The following is a 7,055-nucleotide window of genomic DNA, read 5'->3' as shown; positions in this document are numbered from 1 at the left end:
AAAAGTCTATCTATTTTAAGTAGGATTAATGGAAAAATGGTATATAACTCGAACTTCCATTTGAATAATTATTAGATTATTTCATTTTTGCCCCGTCAGTAACAAAAGTTTTGAGAATATATAGGCAATCAAGAATGTTTCAGCAACAATAAGCTTTTTTGTTCTTGAAAAAATCGTCCATAAACCTAAACATTTTTCAGCGATGTATTCTTTACACTTCTACTATGTGTACACAAATTTAATGTCTTAACATAAGGCTTATCCTAACCGTTTTCAAGATCTTCACACATAAAATGACACTAATTGTTAAAAATCCTATAAATTATAGAAAAACTATTTCATTATTTGGAGTATGAACAGGTAATTTGTATACCCTCCATTATAGGATGGAGGTATACTAATTTCGTCATTCAGTCCATGTTTTGATATAGCAACCACATAAACCGATCTCGGATTTTGACTTCTTGAGCCACTAGAAGGCGTAATTCTTATCCGATTTGACTGAAATTTTGCACGTGGTGTTCTGGTATCACTTCCAACAACTGTGCTAAGTATGGTTCAAATCGGTCCATAACCTGGTTTAGTTGCCATACAAACCAATCTGGGGCTTGACTTCTTGAGCCTAAACAGGGAGAAATTTCTATACGATTTGAGGGAAATTTTGCATGAAGTGTTTTGTTAGGACTTCCAGGAACTGTGTTAAGAATGGTTCAAATCGGTTCATAATCTGATATAGCTGTCATATAAACCGATCTCGGATCTTGACTTCTTGAGACACTAGAGGGAGCAATTATAATTCGATTCAGCTGAAATTTTGCATGAGGTGTTTTGTTTTAACTTTCAACAACTGTGCTAAGAATAGTTAAAATCGGTCCATAACCTGATATAGCTGCCATACAAACCGATATGGGGCTTGACTTCTTGAGCCTCAACAGGGAGCAATTCTTATCCGATTTGGCTAAAATTTTGCATGAAGTGTTTTGTTATGACTTTCAACAGCTGTGAAAAGTATGGTTCAAATCGGTCCATACCCTGATATAGCTGCCATAAAAACCGATCTGGTATCTTGACTTCTTGAGCCACTAGAGGGCGCAATTATTATCCAATTTAGCTGATATTTTGCATGAGGTGTTTTGCTATGACTTTCAACAGCTGTGGAAAGTATGGTTCAAATCGGTCCATAACCTGATATAGCTGCCATAAAAACCGATCTGGGATCTTGACTTCTTGAGCCTCTAAAGGGCGCAATTATTATCCGATTTGGTTGAAATTTTGTGCAACGGCTTCTACCATGACCTTCAGCATACATTGTCTGAATCCGTTTATAGCCGAATACAACTTCCATCTCTTCTTCAGCGCCTAAAGGGTGCAATTCTTACTAGATTTGGCTGAAATTTTACACAATGACGTCTACTATGGCCTCCAATATTCAATTCAATTATGATCCGAAGTGAACCATAACTTGATATAGTTCCAATAATAACATAGCAATTCTTGTCTTTTATCCTTTGTTAGCCGGGAAGAGAGCTCGACAAATGCTATCCATGGTGAAGGATATACATATAAGATTCAGCCCGGCCGAACGCATTTACTTGTTTTTATATGGAGTTTGACAGCATTCCGCTTGAAAAGCTGAACAGAATACTCAGCTTAAGATAGAGTGTGAGAATGAAAAACATTTAGAGAGTTTTGAAAATGAAAGGTTAAATATTTCTGCTGAAGGGGTATTCCCCAGCAGAAGTTTCTTAATCTTTTGGAAATTTTTACTGAGAGAAGAACGCAGAAATCGGTAAACAAAACAGTTGTATGTATCGTTTCGATAAGTCACTAACTGGCACCCATCTGCCGGTTAATGTTTATCGTTAGGATAGGCAATAAGCATATATTCAGAAAACCAAATTTCCTTAACCTGAAGAATATCGATATGTAAATTGTAACCGGAGAATGAGTAACCAGCCTAAGTATGTTGTATTAGACCCTAATAAGGCCATGGGCTTATTACCGCCTCTGTTATTTTCCGAAATTTTGAGAATTTCTACAATATGTGAAACAATGTTTTGTGGAAACCTTCCACTATGAACGAACTTAATACCCATCTTAAGAGTGAAACATCATACTGAGATTTAGTGTGGAGCAACAGGAGTCATGATAATATGTAGAAATTTTACCTTCGTTTGAAGCATTCCAAACAGACATACATAGATTTACGTTACAGGTATTTTCAAAACATTTATCCAACCAAAATATAAATAAATTTAATTAAATATAAATTGTATCAACTTTAAGTTCCTAATACTTAACATTTATTTAGAATACTTTAAGTGATTTATTATTGTTTTAGATCATTTTTGTTAATTGTTTTTCTCTTTATACTATGTTGGGTTTAAAAATGTATTTATTTTGGCTTATTAGGTTTATATTATGCTTTAATTTTTGTTTTTAAATTTGATTTTAGTTTGGTATTAAATAACAAGTTTTATTATCTCATCAAATTGGGGTTTTTGTTTGTCTATTTGTTTAAATAGAAGGCTATAGGGATACGAGTACACACAATAAACTTAAGAGGGTAATTAAAAAGAAAAAACCCTTTTAAAAGAAGTTAAAAGGCCCAATATACTTATTTATAAATTTAAAGCTTTCAAATGTGTGCGATGTGTCTTATGTAATCAAATGAGTAGAGATTTTTGTTCAATAAATATTTCATAATAAACAAATTAAATTTGTATCTTAACCATAAGTTTAAATTTATAAAATATTAGGCTTTACTTTAAACATTAAAACTTAAACCTTTATTAAAATGTTTTTTTTTACTAATTTCCTAAATTAATTGCCCCCATATAACTTTGGACTTTTATATGTGTTTTTAATGATTTTGTCTTTTAAGGGTGTATGTGTGTGTCTGTTAGTTTCATAGATTATATAGTCAAATTTAACCAATTTATGAGTTTATTACCATATTTCCTAATTTTTGTTTCTTCTCTTACAAATTCTTTGAAACATTTTAAAAATGTTGCCAAAGAATTAATGCACTCCTGCTGTGTGTATGTTTTTGTTTCTATATTTTTTTTTGACTTATATTGACTAGATATTCTAAAAATTTTTCTACATAGAAATAAAAAAAGGTATTTGGTTTGTTATTAAAGAAATAAAAAAAAATTCTAATTTCTTTTAATCGAAATATATTTTTTTCCAAATTTTTTTTTTTTAATAAAGACTTAAGTGTCTGTTTGTTTTTGTTCCTATTAAACTATTGGCGCTTTGTTTTTGGGGCTTTTGTCAATACACAATTAAATGCCTTGGATAAGAAACAGGAAGTGCGGCTTGCGATATATGAGACAGGATCAATGTTTGTTAACTATTTTGTTAGGATATTTGTTGTTGTTTTTTCTTTAAATGTGTAAATGATGTTGTGAGCTTTCTTTTCGGAAAACCATTCTGGATTACATATAGTAATCTTTTTGTGTATGTGGTATGCAATAATGGGAATAAATTGGGGTTTAATGTTTTTTGTTTGATTATAATGATTGTAAATATGTATATATGAACGATTTATGCTTATTGACTTTATCCCTAAATTCATTTGCTAAACTCGAATGCTTTCTCGTTGAGTTTTGGAAAGGAGCAAGCTAAAAAAGTTGTTGTGTCAAGGAGTTTTTATACCAGAAAAACAAATGCAAATTTGTCCGAGAACATTCCATTAAGGAACAGGAAACTTCTCAAATATCACTGAGTGTTGGATAATTCAAGTTTAAACTCAATGTAAAAAACTCAAATTTATTTAATATTTTGATTTAATAAACCAAGAAGTTCTTGTTTTAACCGTTGAGTGGAGCGGGCATATTTTTAGTTCTTTCTGAAGGCAAAGCTGCAAATGCAAAATTGCCCATAAACATTTCATTAAGGAACAGGGGTAAACTTCTCACATTTCAATGAGGGATGTCCGATTCACGTTTTTAAGCTCAATGATAAGGGGTCTTCCTTTTATAACCGAGTCCGAACGGCGTGCTGCAATGCGACACCTCTTTGGTGAGAAGTTTTACATGGCAAAGTACCTCACAAATGTCGCCAGAAAAATTTTTCTTATGTTTATCGCCAGGTTTCGAACCCATGAGTTCAGCGTCTAGGTGAACTTGCTAACATCTGCGCTGCGGTGGCCTCCACAGGCATATCTCAGCAAACCGGTAATAGATACTTATTTTCACTTAAATTTTACCATTTTACTCTCGGGGAAATGTATGTAGCCAAGCTACCACGGATGGTCCATGTCCTACTATGACAAGAGTACAGCAGTCATCTTAAAGACAGTGGTCATTTGGTAAACATTTCAAACCAAAGGAACTAAGGCGAACAATAGTTTTGTGGATCTCTAAACAATCCACCAGGAAATACGAACCTAGTCGCGATAATCTTCAATGGAAATAAGGAGTGAAATACCTGACGGATACCGTCAATCTATCTATTTCCCCTTTAGTAATATCTGTGAAAAAAAGCATTTGATACGGTCAATCACACTACCGTCTATAATGACATCATCGAGTCTGATCTCCCTAACTTGACTAAGAGGTGGATTGTGAACTACATGTGTGGTCTCCAATTAAATGTAGAGTTTAGAAATACAAAGTCAAAGCCCCGTAGACTAAAAAAACGCACATGTTTTACCCTTACCTATGTAGTTTCGACAGCTACAAAAACCCTGGAAAGTACTACTACTACTGCTAGTACTATATTTCCCTTAAACATTCCTTTAAGGAACAGGGGATACTTCTCTCATATCCCCTGTGCCGTCAAATTTGAGTTTTTAAGCTCAATGAGCCTCATTTTTTGAGCTTATGAGTCCGAACGGCGTGCCGCAAAGCATACATGGCAGGATACCTCACAAATGTAGCCACCATTAGTAAAGAGGTAACCTCCACAGAGTCTAATTTTTTAAGCTTATCAGCCCGAACGGCGTGCCACATATCATGCATGGCTGGATAAGGAAGTAAACACCGCAGAAAGGTTTTCTGGTGTTGACGCTGGGATTTGAATCCAGGCGTTCAGCGTTATAACCGGACATGCTAAACTCTACGTTACAGTGGCCTCCCTCAAAACGACGTAGACTTTTATACAGATGGTCCAACACTAGATGAACATGGGGGCTTTGGGGTACACTCCAAGCGGTGAAGGGGCAAAGATACAATATCTCAACGAGGGTTGGTATAAAAATCTTTTGGGACAGTCTTTAAATCTATAGTGAACGAAATTTGAAATTCTAAAACCAGCCGCCATTATCGCAGATCTTGGCGGAACTGTTCAAAATTCAAAAACCACCTCGACTGTCACAGGTTTCTCTACAAGATGCCTAAGCAGTTCAAAATTCAACTGTCCGGGCGGTCGGTCCAAAGAAATGTCACCGGGTTTTGAAGAGCAGAGGAGATTAGGAAACTGCTAACTATCTTAAAAAATCCTGGGGAACACGAAGCTGTAAATATGACACTATTGACACGTAAGCTAATGCTCATATTCACAAAACTAAATGCAGCGTTAAAGTAGGTTTATTTGACAGATTTCTTTTGTAGAACTATCAAATAAACCTACTAAAAAACTGCAATCAGTTTTGTGAATACCGGTGAAAGCCATAACATAAGAGCCAAAGGATAAAGGATGACATACGGTTATGAATTGAAGCTGTAAACGCTCCAAGATAATATGACACCGTCAAAGTTGGAGGAAGTCTATCGTTCTGTTGTCATTGGCTAGATCAAGAATCTCACTCAAAGTATACGTCACAGTCTAATAGGAAAACATGATGATAGCCTTAATGTTGGCGGTAACGATTTCAGAAGAAGCTATTAGAACATCGAGGAAAGATCATCTGCTGTGTGCGTGTCTCGCATTGGCATGTTGAGGTTCTTATTTCTTAGAAGTTTTTCCTGGATAAGCGGAGATAATAAGCATTTTTAATTTTGTGGCTGGATCAACGGTAGGAACAAGAAAAAACTTCCGAATCCTGTTCCTTTGGTACCACATTGGATTAAAATGTTTATTGTACACAAAAAAAATATCGGTTTCAACAACGAAATTAATTGATACAATTAATTTTTTAATTGCTTTAATCATGAAAATGATAATATCAACCACAGGTTTCGAAAAAGGTGATTCAAAAAATATTCAATTAAAAATGCATATTCAATTAAAAAAATTATTGAATTTTTTTAATGGATCAATTAACAAATTATTGCTTTTAATAGGATCAATAAAAAAAGATTAATTAATTTTTTTATTGATTTAATTAAAAAACGATTGACATTTCATTTACTGATTTAATTAAGAAATTATTGAAGTTTTTTAAATTTTCAATTAAAATTTTTATTGATTTAATTAAAAAATTATTGAAATTTTTCAAAAATTCAATTAACTGCTATATTTGATACACATATGTGTACCTGTAACTTGAGGTGCGTTGTTTGGGTAAAAGTTGGTGGCCACCCGTATAAAAAGAACTCCACCACTGGGGTTCCCCAAAAAATTTCTTTTGTCGGGTAGGAGTGCCCTATAGATTTGTTTTTGTTGTCCTGGCAGTGTGTTGTGCACTGAGGCGGCACTCCTTGGCCAATAAGGGACTTCATCGGGTTAATCCGGCACCTAGAACTGGCTGCCATGGCATTACTATAGATAAATCGAAATGTAGGATGTATGTGTCTTTGAAATCTCCTTCCCTTTATATTGTAAGGGACAAAATGGCATTTAATTGAATGTACTTAAGCAGCATACTTGAAATTTTTTTAAAGATTCGTTTAAAAGAATAATAGAATCGATGAAATTTTTAATTGAAAAATACAAAATATTCAATCACTATTGTGATTGAAAAAAAATTCCGATTTTTTTTAGATTTGATTAAAAAAATGATTCATAAAAATAATTTTTTAATTGAAAATATCAATCACGACTGTAATTGAAAAAATTGCATATTCAATTAAAAAATAATTGAATCAATTACTTAATGAAAACGATTAAATTGTTAATTGAAAAATTTTTTGCAATTTTTTTGTTGTGTAGTCTTATTACAGTCTGCT

The sequence above is a fragment of the Stomoxys calcitrans genome, chromosome 4 (genome assembly GCF_963082655.1).
Source record: "Stomoxys calcitrans chromosome 4, idStoCalc2.1, whole genome shotgun sequence".
In the NCBI taxonomy this organism is placed as follows: Eukaryota; Metazoa; Arthropoda; class Insecta; order Diptera; family Muscidae; genus Stomoxys; species Stomoxys calcitrans.
This window is presented reverse-complemented; position numbering follows the sequence as displayed.